The sequence below is a fragment of the Zea mays genome, chromosome 4 (genome assembly GCF_902167145.1).
Source record: "Zea mays cultivar B73 chromosome 4, Zm-B73-REFERENCE-NAM-5.0, whole genome shotgun sequence".
Classification (NCBI taxonomy): Eukaryota; Viridiplantae; Streptophyta; class Magnoliopsida; order Poales; family Poaceae; genus Zea; species Zea mays.
This window is the reverse complement of record NC_050099.1, coordinates 225,632,597-225,653,659: the sequence shown is the minus strand read 5'-3', so window position 1 is coordinate 225,653,659 and position 21,063 is coordinate 225,632,597.

Here is a 21,063-nt window from a genome sequence, read left to right as displayed (position 1 = left end):
TCATCATAGTTAGTGAGCACTGGACATTTATTTGCATTCCTGGTAGTATTACTCCAGCATAGTTAGAGCATCTCCAAAAGACTACTAAAATAATATTCCTCAAAACATGTTATTGGGGGTTGTTGTAAAAAAGATTTCCCTAAAACCAAACTACATGTACAGCAGGTTGCTAAAAAAATTAATCCTCAAAAAAAAATTGAACCACCATTTGGGCCACAACATTGTGTTGTTCCTCTACTGCAACATGACAAGACTTTCTGCAGTAGCAGCTTGCAGCTCATTCACATTTGTATCACCATTGATAGATTTGGCAAATAAATGATTGTTTACCATTCTGAATAAAACATGTATCAGGTTCAAAGGATATAGAATTTATAACAAAAATATAGAATTTCTACTAAACTGAGAATGTCTAACAAACTGAGAATTTTTAAATGGACAGCAACAAAGCTTCATTTTTAGCAACATAACAACTTGTGTAACCGGACAACAACAAAGCTTCATTTGCAAGAACAGTAGCCTGTGTAACTGGACAACAACAAAGCTTCATTTGCAAGAATAGAACAGCCTGTGTACCTGGACAACAACAAAGCTTCATTTGTAAGAACAAAACAACTTGTGTAACTGAACAACAACAAAGCTTGACCCATATTCATACTGCTACACTGTTTTTTGCTACATTTACCTGGCATCATGATACATGGCTGTCAGCAGACACTGTTTTTTGTTCACCACACAAATATCTCTATCCTACTTGCGTATGACAAGTTTAATCAATTTATTTATGTTCTCCTTTTGAGCATCATGTATACTTCTACCATGCATATCTAATTATTATAAATTTTAACTTTCAAGGTACTACTAGTTCATGAGGTGGGAACCTTTGAATGGTCATTATAAATTTTAGCATTAAAGGTGATAGCAGAGAGAAAATGAAACTAAAAGTGCTGACATATATCTTAAACAGTTCAATATGATAAACACAAGACAATTAAATAGCACTTAGCAGCAACCCCTACCAATTGAAAATTCCATATACATGACACGAGCGGTACCAAGCTTCATTACTCCAAGAAAAAGGATTTCAGTCCACATTCTCATATCCGTCCCCATGCCAATGCAATACAGATCATCGTTCCATAGAAATAATGAAGGATTTCAGTCCACCGTGGGCATACATAGTTAACCTAAAGATTACCACTGAAAATTTTGAAGGAAGAAGTCAATTTCAGTACCAGTCGCCTAGAGATCCATGGATGGAGAGAGAGGTCGTCGCTGCATCTGAAGCTACATCTGAACGTCATCACTGCTAGGGAATCAGAATTGGCTCCGGAGCGAGCTGACATCGGTGGCCAGGTTGGACCTCCACATTGCAGATCGACTCTGCCGCCAGGAACGTGGTCTCCAACCCAGACCATCTGCCATTGGGAGAAATGTGTGCCGCTAGACACCATATCCCGGCCAAATCTCCTATTGCCGCTTCCTGCCATGGCTCCATGAAGAAGAAGAGCGCACGAGGGTGGAAAGCAACACAGGAAACCACAGCGATGCGCGCGCGTGAGTGGATTGGGGAACCTTGGCTCGCACAAATTCTCGACGGCGTGCTGGAACTGGTACTCTCCCTCGTACACCTCCCGGCGGCGGAGCGAGAGATCCCGCGAGGCCCTAGATCGCCGCCTTGAGCTTGTACAACGGGCCCTTCCTGCGCTTCCGCGCGTCGGCCTCAGCCGGGTCACCGTCACCGTCGCCGGCCTCCTGCTTGAATGCGCGGCACCGCAGCAGGGATGGCCGGTGAGCAGGCGAGGAGGAGGAGGTGGATGGCCGATGATCCAGAGAGCGGTGGTGCGGCGGCGGCGCGGCCTGCTGGTGAGAGAGAGAAGCGCGTGGGTGAGAATGAGACAGGTGAGAGAGAGAGAGAGAGCCGCACATGGCATTGGATTTAGGTTTTCATGATTAAGTTCGACGGTGTCCATATGCCCGACGAACTTAACTTAAGAACGTGGGCACCCACGTTCCTAACTCGTTAAGTTCGACGGTTTTAGCCAGGGCTGACGAACTTAACTTAAGAACGTCGGTACCCACGTTCTTAACATAACCCATGAACTTAACTCAAGTAAGAACGCCGGTACCCACGTTCTTACTTTTACCCACGAACATTTATCAGTTTCATGTAGTGCAAGTTAAAACATGTTCATCAGAGTAGAGTCTAATCTATTTCACTAGCATTAACTAACCTATTAAGTAATTCATATCAGATTAGATCTGATTCAACTCGGTTGGGTTACATTGGTTTAGATTAGATCACCTTAGGTTAGATTATATGAGATCTAGTTTAGATTGGATTAGATGGGATTGGATCTAATTTAGATTTAGATGAATTGAACTAGATCTGATTAGATTAGACCAATTGTTTAAGGTAAGGTGGATCTATTAGGGTAAGACGAATCTTTTAAGATGAGATGGATCTATTAAGATAGATAGATATTTTAATGGGGTATAATCTAAGTTGACATGTTATCTTATAATCATATTTTATGCCTATATGTATATGCAGATGCAATTGTAGGCATTACTCCATAACTCATCGGACTCAATCAAAGAACCAAATCAAACAGTTATAATAAGAACAGACATTCAAGCGTATATATACCTAAAAATAGTTTTTTCTTAGCATTAGGTGTTCTATTCCTAAGGATCACTTCAGGTATAGGATTCCAAGGTGTGAAATTCTCTTTTGTCTTCAGAAGTGAAAAGATAAGAGTAATCAAAGTAAAGCAGCAAAAGTTAAGAAAAAATTAAGGAATGTTTAGAAATAATCAGAGTAGAAAAGATAAGTAGGTAAGGATTTGTCCAGATCTATCTAGGTTACGTCCTACAATCAACATTCGTCTGATACCACTTCTATCACACTCTGATTTAATGGCAAACCCGGGTGCATCTCAAATATGTGCTAGAATCAAGTCTCACACATATGATGACTCATATCATATTAGATCTAATTCAACTCGGTTGGGTTACATTGGTTTAGATTAGATCACCTTAGGTTAGATTATATGAGATCTAGTTTAGATTGGATTAGATGGGATTGGATCTAATTTAGATTTAGATGAATTGAACTAGATCTGATTAGATTAGATTAGACCAATTGTTTAAGGTAAGGTGAATCTATTAGGGTAAGACGAATCTTTTAAGATGAGATGGATCTATTAAGATAGATAGATATTTTAATGGGGTATAATCTAAGTTGACAGGTTATCTTATAATCATATTTTATGCTTATATGTATATGCAGATGCAATTGTAGGTGAAAGGGAATTAGGCTTACACCTAGTTCCTATATAATTTTGGTGGTTGAATTGCCCAACACAAATCTTTGGACTAACTTGTTTGCCCAAGTGTATAGTATATACAGGTGTAAAAGGTTCACACTTAGCCAATAAAAAGACCAAGTTTTGGATTCAACAAGGGAGCAAAGGGGCAACCGAGGGCACCTCTGGCTGGAGGCACCGGACTGTCCGGTGTGCACCGGACAGTGTCCGGTGCGCCCGTAGACTTCGTTTTCTACCCTTCGCCAGAGGACTTCGACTTCAACCCTTCGCCCTCGGGAATTCGCGGAGGCCGGCGCGCTATAATTCACCGGACTGTCCGGTGTGCACCGGACATGTCCGGTGCGCCAACGAACCGCGGCCTCCGGAACTCGTCATCCTCGGGTTTTCACGACAGCCGCTCCGCTATAATTCACCGGACTGTCCGGTGTGCACCGGACTGTCCGGTGTGCCAGCGGAGCAACGGCTCTCTGCGGCGCCAACGGCTCCCTGCGCAGCATTAAATGCGCGCGCAGCGCGCGCAGACGTCAGGGCTGCCCATACCGGTGCACCGGACATCAAACAGTGCATGTCCGGTGTGCACCGGACACCTCGGCAGGCCCACAAGTCAGAAGCTTCAACGGTCAGAATCCAACGGCAATGGTGACGTGGCAGAAGCACCGGACTGTCCGGTGTGCACCGGACTGTCCGGTGCGCCATCGAACAGAGGCTGCCAGCAACGGTCACTTTTGGTGGTTGGGGCTATAAATACCCCAACCACCCCACCATTCATTGCATCCAAGTTTTCCACTTCTCAACTACTACAAGAGCTCTAGGCATTCAATTCTAGACACATTCAAAGAGATCAAATCCTCTCCAATTCCACACAAAACCCTAGTGACTAGAGAGAGTGATTTGCCGTGTTCATTTGAGCTCTTGCGCTTGGATTGCTTCTTTTCTTTCTCACTTGTTCTTGAGATCACAACTCCATTGTAATCAAGGCAAGAGGCACCAATTGTGTGGTGGCCCTTGCGGGGAAGTTTTGTTCCCGGCTTTGATTAGAGAAGAGAAGCTCACTCGGTCCGTGGGACCGTTTGAGAGAGGGAAGGGTTGAAAGAGACCCGGCCTTTGTGGCCTCCTCAACGGGGAGTAGGTTTGCAAGAACCGAACCTCGGTAAAACAAATCTCCGTGTCTCATTTGCTTATTTGCTTGGGATTTGTTTTGCGCCCTCTCTTGCGGACTCATTTATTATTACTAACGCTAACCCCGGCTTGTAGTTGTGTTTATATTTGTAAATTTCAGTTTCGCCCTATTCACCCCCCCTCTAGGCGACTATCAATTGGTATCAAAGCCCGGTGCTTCATTAGAGCCTAACCGCTCGAAGTGATGTCGGGAGATCACGCCAAGAAGGAGATGGAGACCGGCGAAAAGCCCACTACAAGCTACGGGAGCACTTCATCGGAAGAGTCCCGCACCAAAAGGAGGGAGAAGAAGAAGAGCTCCTCCAACAAAGGGAAGGAGAAGAAATCTTCTTCTCACCACAAAGAGAAGAAGGAAAAATCTTCTTCCCACAAGCCACATCGGAAAGGCGACAAGCACAAGAGGATGAGGAAGGTGGTCTACTACGAGACCGACACTTCATCAACTTCTACCTCCGACTCCGATGCGCCCTCCGTCACTTCTAAGCGCCAAGAGCGCAAGAAGTATAGTAAGATCCCCCTACGCTACCCTCGCATTTCCAAACATACACCTTTACTTTCCGTCCCATTAGGCAAACCACCAACTTTTGATGGTGAAGATTACGCTAGGTGGAGCGATTTAATGCGATTTCATCTAATCTCGCTCCACAAAAGTATATGGGATGTTGTTGAGTTTGGTGCACAGGTACCATCGGTAGGGGATGAGAACTATGATGAGGATGAGGTGGCCCAAATCGAGCACTTCAACTCTCAAGCAACGACGATACTCCTCGCCTCTTTAAGCAAAGAGGAGTATAACAAAGTACAAGGGTTGAAGAGCGCCAAGGAGATTTGGGATGTACTCAAAACCGCGCACGAGGGAGACGAGCTCACCAAGATCACCAAGCGGGAAACGATCGAGGGGGAGCTCGGTCGGTTCCGGCTTCACAAAGGAGAGGAGCCGCAACACATGTACAACCGGCTCAAGACTTTGGTGAACCAAGTGCGCAACCTCGGGAGCAAGAAGTGGGACGATCACGAAGTGGTAAATGTTATTTTAAGATCTCTCATTTTTCTTAATCCCACTCAAGTTCAATTGATTCGTGGTAATCCTAGATATACTAAAATGACCCCCGAGGAAGTTATCAGGCATTTTGTAAGTTTTGAGTGCATGATAGAAGGCTCGAGGAAAATCAACGAGCTTGGCGACTCATCCGAAGCCCAACCCGTTGCATTCAAGGCAACGGAGGAGAAGAAGGAGGAGGCTACACCAAGTCGACAACCAATCGACGCCTCCAAGCTCGACAATGAGGAAATGGCGCTCGTCATCAAGAGCTTCCGTCAAATCCTCAAACAAAGGAGGGGGAAAGACTACAAGTCCCGCTCCAAGAAGGTTTGCTACAAGTGTGGTAAGCCCGGTCATTATATTGCTAAATGTCCTATGACTAGTGACAGTGACCGAGGCGACGACAAGAAGGGGAGAAGAAAGGAGAAGAAAAGGTACTACAAGAAGAAGGGCGGTGATGCCCATGTTTGTCGGGAATGGGACTCCGACGAGAGCTCAAGCGACTCCTCCGACGACGAGGACGCCGCCAACATCGCCGTCACCAAGGGACTCCTCTTCCCCAACGTCGGCCACAAGTGCCTCATGGCAAAGGACGGCAAAAAGAAGGTTAAATCTAAATCCTCCACTAAATATGAATCCTCTAGTGATGACAATGCTAGTGATGAGGAAGATAATTTGCGTTCCCTTTTTGCCAACCTTAACATAGCTCAAAAAGAAAAATTGAATGAATTGGTTAGTGCTATTCATGAAAAGGACGACCTTTTGGATTCCCAAGAGGATTGTCTAATTAAAGAAAACAAAAAACATGTTAAGGTTAAAAAGGCTTATGCTCTAGAAGTAGAAAAATGTGAAAAATTATCTAGTGAGCTAAGCACTTGCCGTGAAATAATTGACAACCTTAGGAATGAAAATGCTATTTTAAATGCTAAGGTTGATTCTCATGTTTGTGATGTTTCATTTTCCACTCCTAGAGATAATAATGATGATTTGCTTGCTAGGATTGAAGAATTGAACATTTCTCTTGCTAGCCTTAGAGTAGAAAATGAAAAGTTGATTACTAAGGCTAAAGAACTAGATGCTTGCAATGTTACAATTTCTGACCTTAGAACTAAAAATGATATGCTGCATGCTAAGGTTGTAGAATTAAAATCTTGCAAACCCTCTACATCTATTGTTGAGCATGTATCTATTTGTACTAGATGTAGAAATGTTGATATTGATGCTATTCATGATCACATGATTTTAATTAAGCAACAAAATGATCATATAGCTAAACTAGATGCTAAAATTGCCGAGCACAACTTAGAAAATGAGAAATTTAAATTTGCTCGTAGCATGCTTTATAATGGGAGACGCCCTGGCATCAAGGATGGCATTGGCTTCCAAAGGGGAGACAATGTCAAACTTAATGCCCCTCCTAAGAACTTGTCTAACTTTGTTAAGGGCAAAGCTCCCATGCCTCAGGATAACGAGGGTTACATTTTATACCCTGCCGGCTATCCTGAGAGCAAAATTAGGAAGATTCATTCTAGGAAGTCTCACTCTGGCCCTAATCATGCTTTTATGTATAAGGGTGAGACATCTAGTTCTAGGCAACCAACCCATGCTAAGTTGCCTAAGAAGAAAATTCCTAATGCATCAAATGATCATGCCATTTCATTTAAAACTTTTGATGCATCCTATGTGCTTACTAGCAAATCCGGCAAGGTAGTTGCCAAATTTGTTGGGGGCAAACACAAGGACTCCAAGACTTGTGTTTGGGTACCCAAAGTTCTTGTTTCTAATGCCAAAGGACCCAAAACCGTTTGGGTACCTAAAGTCAAGAACTAAAATTGTTTTGTAGGTTTATGCATCCGGGGGCTCAAGTTGGATACTCGATAGCGGGTGCACAAACCACATGACAGGGGAGAAAAGGATGTTCTCCTCATATGAGAAAAACCAAGATCCCCAACGAGCTATCACATTCGGGGATGGAAATCAAGGTTTGGTAAAAGGACTGGGTAAAATTGCTATATCTCCTGACCATTCTATTTCCAATGTTTTTCTTGTAGATTCTTTAGATTACAACTTGCTTTCTGTTTCACAATTATGTCAAATGGGCTACAACTGTCTTTTTACTGATGTAGGTGCCACTGTCTTTAGAAGAAGTGATGATTCAATAGCATTTAAGGGAGTGTTAGAGGGTCAGCTATACCTAGTAGATTTTGATAGAGCTGAACTCGACACATGCTTAATTGCTAAGACTAACATGGGTTGGCTCTGGCACCGCCGACTAGCCCATGTTGGGATGAAGAATCTTCATAAGCTTCTAAAGGGAGAGCACATTTTAGGATTAACAAATGTTCATTTTGAGAAAGACAGGATTTGTAGCGCATGCCAGGCAGGGAAGCAAGTTGGAGTCCATCATCCACACAAGAACATCATGACGACCGACAGGCCGCTTGAGCTACTCCACATGGATCTATTCGGCCCGATCGCTTACATAAGCATCGGCGGGAGTAAGTATTGTCTTGTAATAGTGGATGATTATTCTCGCTTCACTTGGGTATTCTTTTTACAGGAAAAATCTCAAACCCAAGAGACCTTAAAGGGATTCTTGAGACGAGCTCAAAATGAGTTCGGCTTAAGGATCAAGAAAATAAGAAGCGACAACGGGACGGAGTTCAAGAACTCTCAAATTGAAGGCTTCCTTGAGGAGGAGGGCATCAAGCATGAGTTCTCCTCTCCCTACACGCCACAACAAAATGGTGTAGTGGAGAGGAAGAATCGAACTCTATTGGACATGGCAAGAACCATGCTTGATGAGTACAAGACACCGGACCGGTTTTGGGCCGAAGCGGTCAACACCGCCTGCTACGCCATCAACCGGTTATATCTTCACCGAATCCTCAAGAAGACATCATATGAACTCCTAACCGGTAAAAAGCCCAACATTTCATATTTTAGAGTTTTTGGTAGCAAATGCTTCATTCTTATTAAAAGAGGTAGAAAATCTAAATTTGCTCCTAAAACTGTAGAAGGCTTTTTACTTGGTTATGACTCAAACACAAGGGCATATAGGGTCTTTAACAAGTCCACTGGACTAGTTGAAGTCTCTTGTGACGTTGTGTTTGATGAAACTAACGGCTCTCAAGTAGAGCAAGTTGATCTTGATGAGATAGGTGAAGAACAGGCTCCATGCATCGCGCTAAGGAACATGTCCATCGGGGATGTGTGTCCTAAGGAATCCGAAGAGCCTCCAAGTACACAAGATCAACCATCCTCCTCCATGCAAGCATCTCCACCAACTCAAAATGAGGATGAGGCTCAAAATGATGAAGAGCAAAATCAAGAAGACGAGCCACCTCAAGATGATAGCAATGATCAAGGGGGAGATACAAATGATCAAGAAAAGGAGGATGAGGAAGAACCAAGACCGCCACACCCAAGAGTCCACCAAGCAATCCAACGAGATCACCCCGTCGACACCATCCTCGGCGACATTCATAAGGGGGTAACTACTCGATCTCGGGTTGCACATTTTTGTGAACATTACTCGTTTGTTTCCTCTATTGAGCCACACAGGGTAGAGGAAGCACTTCAAGATTCGGATTGGGTGATGGCGATGCAAGAGGAGCTCAACAATTTCACAAGGAATGAGGTATGGCATTTAGTTCCACGTCCTAATCAAAATGTTGTAGGAACCAAGTGGGTCTTCCGCAACAAGCAAGATGAGCATGGTGTGGTGACAAGGAACAAAGCTCGACTCGTGGCCAAGGGGTATTCACAAGTCGAAGGTTTGGATTTCGGTGAAACCTATGCACCCGTAGCTAGGCTTGAGTCAATTCGCATATTATTGGCCTATGCTACTTACCATGGCTTTAAGCTCTATCAAATGGACGTGAAAAGTGCCTTCCTCAATGGACCGATCAAGGAAGAGGTCTATGTTGAGCAACCTCCCGGCTTTGAAGACAGTGAGTACCCTAACCATGTCTATAGGCTCTCTAAGGCGCTTTATGGGCTCAAGCAAGCCCCAAGAGCATGGTATGAATGCCTAAGAGATTTCCTTATTGCTAATGGCTTCAAAGTTGGCAAGGCCGATCCTACACTCTTTACTAAAACTCTTGAAAATGACTTGTTTGTATGCCAAATTTATGTTGATGATATTATATTTGGGTCTACTAACGAGTCTACTTGTGAAGAGTTTAGTAGGATCATGACACAGAAATTCGAGATGTCGATGATGGGGGAGTTGAAGTATTTTCTAGGATTCCAAGTCAAGCAACTCAAAGAGGGCACCTTCATTAGCCAAACGAAGTACACTCAAGACATTCTTGCTAAGTTTGGGATGAAGGATGCCAAACCCATCAAGACACCCATGGGAACTAATGGGCATCTCGACCTCGACACGGGAGGTAAGTCCGTGGATCAAAAGGTATACCGGTCGATGATTGGTTCATTGCTTTATTTATGTGCATCTCGACCGGACATTATGCTTTCCGTTTGCATGTGTGCAAGATTCCAATCCGACCCTAAGGAATCCCACCTTACGGCCGTAAAACGAATCTTGAGATATTTGGCTTATACCCCTAAGTTTGGGCTTTGGTACCCTCGGGGATCCACATTTGATTTACTTGGTTATTCGGATGCCGATTGGGCGGGGTGCAAAATCAATAGGAAGAGCACATCGGGGACTTGCCAGTTCTTGGGAAGATCCTTGGTGTCTTGGGCTTCAAAGAAGCAAAATTCGGTCGCTCTTTCCACCGCCGAAGCCGAGTACATTGCCGCAGGACATTGTTGCGCGCAATTGCTTTGGATGAGGCAAACCCTGCGGGACTACGGTTACAAATTAACCAAAGTCCCTTTGCTATGTGATAATGAGAGTGCAATTAAAATGGCCGACAATCCCGTCGAGCATAGCCGCACTAAGCACATAGCCATTCGGTATCATTTTCTTAGGGATCACCAACAAAAGGGGGATATCGAGATTTCTTACATTAATACTAAAGATCAATTAGCCGATATCTTTACCAAGCCACTTGATGAACAATCTTTTACCAGACTTAGGCATGAGCTCAATATTCTTGATTCTAGAAATTTCTTTTGCTAAGCTTGCACACATAGCTCATTTGAATACCTTTGATCATATCTCCTTTATATGCTATGACTAATGTGTTTTCAAGTCTATTTCAAACCAAGTCATAGGTATATTGAAAGGGAATTGGAGTCTTCGGCGAAGACAAAGGCTTCCACTCCGTAACTCATGCTTCGCCATCACTCCGAGCAACTCTCTATTCCTTGGGGAGAAATGAGCATCAAAGAAAAGGACTTCATCCTTGGAGGAGAGAGTAAAAGCTCAAAAGCAAAAGGACCGGATTTCATCTTTGGTATAATCTTAACTCGTTACTTATGACCAAAGGGGAAGAAATTACTTGGAGGGCTCTAATGATTCCGTTTTTGGCGATTCATGCCAAAAAGGGGGAGAAATGAGCCCAAAGCAAAAGGACCGCACCACCACCACCAAATTCAAAAACTTAGTGCTTTCCAAAAGTCTTTATCATTTGGTATCCTATTGTGTTCAAAAGGGGGAGAAAGTAGTATTTCAAAAATGGTATATCAAAACCCTCTTGAACACTAAGAGGTGGATCTCTTTTAGGGGGAGTTTTGTTTAGTCAAAGGAAAAGCATTTGAAACAGGGGGAGGAAATTTCAAATCTTGAAAATGCTTTGCAAACTCTTATTCATTTACCTTTGACTGTTTGCAAAAGATCTTTGAAATGGATTTACAAAAAGAATTTGCAAAAACAAAACATGTGGTGCAAACGTGGTCCAAAATGTTATATAAGAAAGAAACATTCCTTGCATATCTTGTAAGTAGTTATATTGGCTTAATTCCAAGTAACCTTTTCACTTACATTATGCAAACTAGTTCAATTATGCACTTCTCTATTTGCTTTGGTTTGTGTTGGCATCAATCACCAAAAAGGGGGAGATTGAAAGGGAATTAGGCTTACACCTAGTTCCTATATAATTTTGGTGGTTGAATTGCCCAACACAAATCTTTGGACTAACTTGTTTGCCCAAGTGTATAGTATATACAGGTGTAAAAGGTTCACACTTAGCCAATAAAAAGACCAAGTTTTGGATTCAACAAGGGAGCAAAGGGGCAACCGAGGGCACCTCTGGCTGGAGGCACCGGACTGTCCGGTGTGCACCGGACAGTGTCCGGTGCGCCCGTAGACTTCGTTTTCTACCCTTCGCCAGAGGACTTCGACTTCAACCCTTCGCCCTCGGGAATTCGCGGAGGCCGGCGCACTATAATTCACCGGACTGTCCGGTGTGCACCGGACATGTCCGGTGCGCCAACGAACCGCGGCCTCCGGAACTCGTCATCCTCGGGTTTTCACGACAGCCGCTCCGCTATAATTCACCGGACTGTCCGGTGTGCACCGGACTGTCCGGTGTGCCAGCGGAGCAACGGCTCTCTGCGGCGCCAACGGCTCCCTGCGCAGCATTAAATGCGCGCGCAGCGCGCGCAGACGTCAGGGCTGCCCATACCGGTGCACCGGACATCAAACAGTGCATGTCCGGTGTGCACCGGACACCTCGGCAGGCCCACAAGTCAGAAGCTTCAACGGTCAGAATCCAACGGCAATGGTGACGTGGCAGAAGCACCGGACTGTCCGGTGTGCACCGGACTGTCCGGTGCGCCATCGAACAGAGGCTGCCAGCAACGGTCACTTTTGGTGGTTGGGGCTATAAATACCCCAACCACCCCACCATTCATTGCATCCAAGTTTTCCACTTCTCAACTACTACAAGAGCTCTAGGCATTCAATTCTAGACACATTCAAAGAGATCAAATCCTCTCCAATTCCACACAAAACCCTAGTGACTAGAGAGAGTGATTTGCCGTGTTCATTTGAGCTCTTGCGCTTGGATTGCTTCTTTTCTTTCTCACTTGTTCTTGAGATCACAACTCCATTGTAATCAAGGCAAGAGGCACCAATTGTGTGGTGGCCCTTGCGGGGAAGTTTTGTTCCCGGCTTTGATTAGAGAAGAGAAGCTCACTCGGTCCGTGGGACCGTTTGAGAGAGGGAAGGGTTGAAAGAGACCCGGCCTTTGTGGCCTCCTCAACGGGGAGTAGGTTTGCAAGAACCGAACCTCGGTAAAACAAATCTCCGTGTCTCATTTTCTTATTTGCTTGGGATTTGTTTTGCGCCCTCTCTTGCGGACTCATTTATTATTACTAACGCTAACCCCGGCTTGTAGTTGTGTTTATATTTGTAAATTTCAGTTTCGCCCTATTCACCCCCCCTCTAGGCGACTATCAGTAGGCATTACTTCACAACTCATCAGACTCAATCAAAGAACCAAATCAAACAGTTATAATAAGAACAGACATTCAAGCGTATAGATACCGAAAAAATAGTTTTTTCTTAGCATTAGGTGTTCTATTCAGGATCACTTCAGGTATAGGATTCCAAGGTGTGAAATCCTCTTTTGTCTTTAGAAGTGAAAGGTAAGTTGGTAAGGGTTTGTCCAGATCTATCTAGGTTACTGTTGGGGCGAAGGCAAAGACGCCACCCTTCGCTCGTCGTCTCTCGCTGCAGTCGCTGGTTTGACGAAGACAAAACGGGCAGGGACACCCTTCGCTTCATTCAGCACAAGACGAAGGCCTGCGGTGACGTCTCCCCGTAGCACGGCCTCGTCCTGCTCTGAGGCCCACGTGTGATCTGGCCCATTGTAACGGGCCCCGCGTGGCCGCCTTTGTGTTACAGGCCTAGTTTGTAAAGGCATTCTTGTAATTACGGCTTGTAACCCCGCTTTATGGGAATATTCTGGGGATAAACTAGGTGTCTGAGGGCACATGCGTCCTTAACACAAGGCGCTGGGCACTCAGATACCTATAAATACCCCCGCACAGTGCCCGTGAGAGGCTAGATCAACAGAGCTATTGCCCCCGTGCGCGTAACCCTGTTGTGACCACCGTTCACCCTTGTTGGCTTCCTTGCCGCTGGGAGCAAGTGCCAACATTTGGCGCCCACCGTTCGTGCCACGACAAGACCACCCGCGATGGCACCCAAGAGAGCTAACCCGAAGGCTGACGAGGCTGCGAAGGCAGCACTGCTGGCCGCAAGAAAGGGCAAGGCCCTCGTCCTCACCCAATCCACCCACCAAGAGCCCACTGAAGACAACATTCCCCGCACCTGCGAAGACGACACCTTCCGCACCTGCGGGCCCGAAGGACAATCGCAGCCGCCCCCAGGCTTCGCCCCAGTGGAGGGCGCGGATCTCACCGAGGACGGCGAGGTCCTCGGCGTCTCAACAGAAGAACAGTTACAGCTGCGCGCCCTGCGCCTCAAGAACTGCAATCTCCAGAGGCAGAAAGAGATACTGGAAGCCAAGCGCCAACGTGTGTCCGCACTAGCCAAGGTGCGGCAGATGATACGCGACGAGGAGCAGAAGGCCCAAGACCTCGAGCGCGAGATCGCGCTGATGCAACGCGAAGGCCACCTCGGTCTACAGCAAGAGCCACCCCTCCAGCAGCGCGCGCAATCGGAGGACACGCGCGAAGGCCACCTCAGCCTGCAGCATGGCCCACCCCTGCAACACCGGCCGCAGCCGGAGAACCCGCGTTTCCCCCATCATGATTACGCCTTCCAGCTCGGCGCACCATTCCAAGGGGTCAACTACCTCGATGAGCGAAGTCCCCTGGCGCCACACCTGCAAGTGACGCCGTGGCCAGCTAACTTCCGAGCAGGGGCATATCCCAAGTACAACGGCAGCACCGATTCGGCGCAATACATAATGAGTTATCAAGTCGCCGTTGCATCCGCCGGAGGGGACGACGCCACAATGGCGAAGTCTTTCATCATCGCCCTAGAGGGCCCAGCACTCACCTGGTTCACCAGATTGCCTCCGCTGTCCATTGATTCGTGGAGAAGTCTCAGGGACAAGTTCCTTCTCAACTTCCAAGGGTACCGCCCAGACACCGACGCTTTGGCCGAGCTCTCGCTTTGCAAACAGCTGGAAAAGGAGACTCTGCGGGAGTATTACCGCAAATTCTTAACGCTCAAGTCACAGCTGCCCTCCGTCGATGATCAGATCGCTATCCACTACGCCATCAGTGGCCTTCGGGCCGGCGTCCTTTACAGCCACTGCATAAGAGATCCACCCAAGAACCTTCAGGAGCTATATCAGCTCTTTGAAAAATATGCCAAATCCGAAGAGCTCCACCAGCGCAAAGTTGAGTCACAGCGGAAGCCCAAGGATGCCCCGCAGTCCAGCCGCACATGGACGAGGACTCCGCAACCAGACTCTGGTCGAGATGGCCGCGGTCAGCAGCAAGTGCACAACATCGCAAACCAGCAGCCTGCTGCTGACCCCCCTCGTCGCCAGGAATATCCCCCCCAAGGCCGCGGGAACGGAACTCGGGGCAGGGGCCGAGGGCGCGCGCAGCCGCCGTGCCGGTTCTACTGCCTTTTCCACGGCGAAGACTGCGCCCACCAAACGAAAGACTGCCCCGAAACGAAGGCCACCAGAGAGAGAATGGCGCGGGCGCAGCCAGCCGACAATCCCAGAATTGTCGCGCATAATTACCAGCCACCCCCTCCACCATATATCCACGCTCCCGCTCCGCATCCACCGCACCACGCTTACCAACACCATCAGGAAGTACAAATCGTACCTCCTCCACCCCCACCACCACACCAGCAACACCAAAACATCCCCCACGCCCCAAAACAGGAAGACTTCGCCGATCAACCATATCGCGGAGTCATTCACATGATAACAGGGGGGTCCAGCACAGACTTCGACACCAAGCGGCAGAAGCGGGACCACTACCGCAGCATCAACCATGTCGCGGTCACCGGCCCAGTCGTGCAGACGAAGTGGTCCCATATACCGCTAACCTTCGATGCACGAGACGTCGACCTGCGCAGCGCCCCCCACATCGACGCTATGGTCATCAATTGCAGCGTGGCAGGCTGGGACTTGCACAAAGTCCTAGTCGACAACGGCAGTCAGGCGGACATCATCTTCCTCCACGCCTTCGACCGCATGGGTATAAGCCACAGCCTGCTCAAGCCTTCGGACAATCCGTTGTATGGCTTCGGCGGCAAAGGCACCTTCCCCGTTGGCAAAATAGAGCTTCCCCTCTCCTTCGGTGTAGCACCCAATGCCCGAAGTGAGCAAGTAACCTTCGACATTGTCGACATGGTATATCCGTACAACGCCATCATGGGCCGGGGCTCAATCAATAAGTTCGAAGCCGCCATCCACGGATTGTACCTATGTATGAAGATACCAGGTCCGCTAGGCGCTATCACGATCTACGGCAACCAGCAGACGGCGCGCAACATAGAGCGGGACTTCGTGCCTGGTCAGAGGAACGTACACTGTCTCACGGCCCAGCGCGAGGTCCCCGCGCCCGTCAGCCCAGCCGACAAGCAGCACGAGAAGGCACAGTTGCAGAGCCAAGATGGAACCAGGACTGTTCCCCTTGATCAGGCCACGCCCAAGCAGACAGTCACTATCAGCGAAGACCTTACGTCACATGAAGAAGAAAGGCTTCTCTGCTGCCTGGCCAAAAATAAAGATGTCTTCGCCTGGTCCGCCCTAGACCTGGTCGGAGTCAGCCGATCCATAATTGAGCACAGCTTGGGAATTGACCCTTCGGTGCGGCCAAAAAAGCAAAGGCTCCGCAAAATGTCCGACGAAAAAACAGAGGCCACCAAGGCGGAAGTGCACCGCCTCCTAGAAGCTAAATTCATCGAGCCAGTGGCTTACCCCACGTGGCTCTCCAATGTCATAATGGTGCAGAAAAAAAGCGGGAAATGGCGAATGTGCATAGACTTCACCAGTCTCAATAAGGCCTGCCCGAAGGACAACTTCCCGTTGCCGCGGATCGACAAGATAGTCGATAGCGCGGCCGGGTGCGAGGTCATGTCACTCCTCAACTGCTTCTCCGGCTATCACCAGATATACATGAAGGAGGAAGACAAGGCTAGCACTAGCTTTATAACACCCTTCGGCACTTATTGCTTCATCAGGATGCCGGAGGGACTCAAGAATGCGGGGTCCACCTTCTCCAGACTCACCAAAACAGTACTCGAGGGCCAGGTCGGCAGAAATATATTTACATATGTGGACGACATCGTCGTCGCCAGCAAGAATAAGGAGGACCACCTCGCCGACCTCGCCGAGACATTCGCGAACATGCGAGATGCACGACTCCGCCTGAACCCGGAAAAGTGCGTCTTCGGTGTTCGCCAGGGCAAGATATTGGGTTACCTGGTGTCACACCGCGGCATCGAGGCCAACCCAACCAAGATCCAGGCCATCGTCGACATGTCGCCTCCGCAGTCCGTCAGGGTCGTCCAGCGTCTGACAGGCAGACTGGCCGCTCTCAACAGATTCATCTCCAGGTCCGCCGAGCGAAGTCTCCCCTTCCTCAAAACACTCTGTGGCGCGAAAGACTTCGCCTGGGGACCGGAGCAAGCAGCGGCCTTCGCCTCACTCAAACAGTACCTGTCGGAGCTGGCCATCCTCACCAGCCCCGACTCCTCGCTCCCCCTATTGCTCTATGTCGCGGCTTCGCCGCACGCAGTCAGCGCGGCACTAGTGCAGGAGCAGTCAGTCGAAGGCGCAGTCAGACAGTGCCCTGTTTACTATGTCTCCGAAGTCCTGACACCGTCCAAATGCAACATGACAGAGCTGGAGAAGATCGCCTACGCAGTTGTCATGTCCTCGCGCAAACTGCGCCATTACTTTGAAGCATTCAAGGTCCGAGTCACCTCTGAAAGAGGGCTCGGCGAACTATTCAGAAACCCGGAGGCATCGGTGAGGATTGCCAAGTGGGCAGCCGAACTCTTCGGCTACCACATCAGCTTCGAGCCCAGGACAGCCATCAAGTCGCAAGTCCTGGCAGACTTCGTCGTCGACTGGACTGGGCCAGCAACACAGCCGGACCCGTCCACAGAGAAGATCTGGACCATCCATTGCGACGGTGCATGGTGCCATGCGGGGGCAGGCGTCGCTCCAGTCGTCACCTCACCTGCCGGAGTCAAACACAGATATGCAGCACGCCTCAACTTCGCTCTGGAATCCGACAAATGTACAAACAATATAGCAGAGTATGAAGCGGTTATCCTCGGCCTCCGCAAGCTAAGGGCCCTCGGAGTCACCACATGTATCGTCAAGACAGACTCCAAGATAGTTGCCGGACAGGTCGAGAAAGACTATGCAGCAAAAGACCCCGCCCTCATGCAATACCTCGCGGCTATCCGAAGTCTCGAGAGACAATTCAAGGGATTCACCCTGCAGCATGTGGATAGGGCCAAGAACGAGGAGGCCGATGCCTTAGCCAAGGCCGCCGCCAGGGGCGAGCCCCTGCCCTCCGACGTGTTTTTCCACACCATCGGCACTCCAGCCGTCCGGAGCCCCGAAGGGCTCCAGATAACTAATGATAGCGAGGGCCACCGTATAGTCAACCTAATCATGACCGAGGACTGGAGGGCACCAATAACCCTGTTCCTACAGGGGTACTATCATCCAGCCGACGTCAGTGAGGCAAAGCGCCTCAGACATCGAAGCCGGGACTTCGCTCTGATCGAGGGCCAACTATACAAGAAAGGGGTCAGTCAGCCAATGCTCAAATGCGTCACCGAAACCGAAGGCATGCAGATCCTACGCGAAGTCCACAGTGGCACGTGCGGCTCGCACGCAGGGCCAAGGGCCCTGGCTGCCAAGGTGATCCGACAAGGGTTTTACTGGCCCGCAATAATCTGCGCCGCAAATCGGGTCACGAGGTCCTGCGAAGCCTGCCAGAAGTTCTCCCCTCGGTCAGGCAACCCCTCGCAATATACAAAGCTGATTGCCCATACATGGCCTCTCCAGCGCTGGGGCCTGGACATCGTCGGGCCCCTGCCCACCGCTCAGGGGAACCTTAAGTTCGCCTTCGTAGCCGTCGAATACTTCACCAAATTGATTGAAGCGAGGGCTGTTTCCACAATCACATCAAAGACTGCCCAAAAATTCTTCTGGCAGAACATCGTTTGCCGCTTCGGAGTACCGTCCGAGCTAACAGTTGACAACGGGAAGCAGTTCGACAGCCAAGATTTCAAGGATTTTTGTTTCTCCATCGGCACCAAGCTTGCCTTCGCTTCAGTCTATCATCCGCAGTCCAACGGGTTCGTGGAGCGCGCCAATGGAAAAATATTCACAGCTGTCAAAAAGATGCTCCTCGATGAAAGAAAAGGCAGATGGACCGATTTATTACCGGAGGCAGTCTGGGCGCTGAACACAACTGAGTGCAGGGCGACCGGGTTCACTCCTTTCCGCCTTCTATACGGATCGGAGGCAATGACCCCGCAAGAAATAAAGCATGGGTCCCCGCGTACAGTTCCGTCAGCCGTCCCCGACGTGGATGAGCCAACTTCAAAAGATCTCATCGACGGAGACCGGGTCTTCGCCCTACAGGCCCTAAACAAATATCAAGCCCAAACCAAAGCATGGCGCGACCGCGCAGTCATCCCGAGGGAGTTCAGCGAGGGGGACCTCGTACTCATCCGGACAGCTCGGACGGAGTCCAAGGGCAAGTTGGAGCCCAAGTGGGAGGGCCCCTTCATAGTCAAGTCAAAAGCTTCCCCCAGCGCTTACAGGCTCACAACGCCAAACGGCGAGGACCTGGAGCACTCCTGGAACATCGACAACCTTCAGCAAATTTTTTTGTTTGACCCATTTAGGGCTGATTTCGCCCTTGTAATTCGCCGCAAACAATCTTGTACCGGCCCGCACTCTTTTCCTCCCGGGGGGTGAGGTTTTTAACGAGGCGGAGCCATGTAATATATGTGAAAAAAAATCCCCCGCAAAAACATGTGTCGAAAAAAGACCGCGACAACGGTCTTCGGCATTCGACCAATTCGAAGTCACCGCGAGGCTAAGCGCTAGCCACCCTCGCGTGCGACAAGTTCGCGCAGAAGTCGCCTAAGGGTGCAGCCGGACTTAGCACAACAAGTGCGAAAAAATTCCGATGTCTATCGCGAAGACTATCCGCGCAGAAGTCGCCTAAGGGTGCAGCCGGACTTAGCACAACAAGTGCGAAAAAATTCCGATGTCTATCGCGAAGACGATCCGCGCAGAAGTCGCCTAAGGGTGCAGCCGGACTTAGCACAACAAGTGCGAAAAAATTCCGATGTCTATCGCGAAGACTACCCGCGCAGAAGTCGCCTAAGGGTGCAGCCGGACTTAGCACAACAAGTGCGAAAAATTTCCGATGCCTATCGCGAAGACTACCCGCGCAGAAGTCGCCTAAGGGTGCAGCCGGACTTAGCACAACAAGTGCGAAAAAATTCCGATGTCTATCGCGAAGACTATCCGCGCAGAAGTCGCCTAAGGGTGCAGCCGGACTAAACACATCAAGTGCGAAAAAATTCCGATGTCTCTCGCGAAGACTCTGCGCAGAAGCCGCCTAAGGGAGCAGTCAAACCAAGTACAACAAAAGCAGGAGCGACAGCATCAAACCATCCGCGCTAAAGACCGACTATAATCACACCAGCACAGCATAGCCAACCATGCCACACAAAGCACACAGCGCCCTCGCAGGCACAGGCACGCGAGGGCACACAACTTCATCTTACAACCTTTTACACATATACAAGCGAGGGCACCGCACTCTACATCGGCTCCACCTTAGGAATAATCCCCATCTCCCTATAATTAAATAACATTATCCTAAGCTCCTCACCCGCAAAAAGACTTCGCAGTTCCCCTTCCCCTGTACTTGTGGCGTCCGGCAGAGACAACAGTTCCTGCCGACCACCCCTACTCACGCGAAGCCGAACCCCTTCCTCCGCACTAACCCTACGCTTTGCAACCGCCCTTCGTCGTCGGCGCCCGGTGCTAGGACCCAGCACGTCTGGCGCATCCGCGGCGTGTGGCGAAGCCTCCGCCGCAGCCACGTCCAAGGCCGCAAAATAATCCAAGTCCTCCTCCGACGACTCCTCAGTCCACTCAACCGAGCTCCTAGAATCAGTAAAATCAAAAAACTCAGATACAGACCCACCATATTCATTTCCATCTTCCGCGGTCGAAGCCGCCAAAAACCCAGTAGTAGCGGTTGCGTGCGCAGGCCCAAAATCTTGAACCTGCGCAGCAACCAAAATTCAGTACAACATCCAAAAAGTCCCCAACCCTAAACACCCACTACGCCACCTGCGAAGGCCCTGCCGCTGCGGGAGCCTCCGCTGTCTCCTCCGCCGCCGTTTCCGCCACCACCACCGCGGAATCTTCAGTGCTCGGCGCAGCAGCTGCGGGGGCGTCAGGCACGCCTTCGGCCACCTTTGGGGGCAGGTCTTCGCCGGCCACAGCAGAGGTGGGCACGCTCGGCGCGTCTTCCGCAGGCCCCGGGGTTGTCTCCAGGGCAACTCCAGTCGCGGCCTCCGCGGGGGTCGGCTCCGGGTCATGCAGCGCGCTGTTCAGTGCCCCGAAGTCGTCCACCCGCTCGCCACGCTCCGCCTGGTCGAAGGCC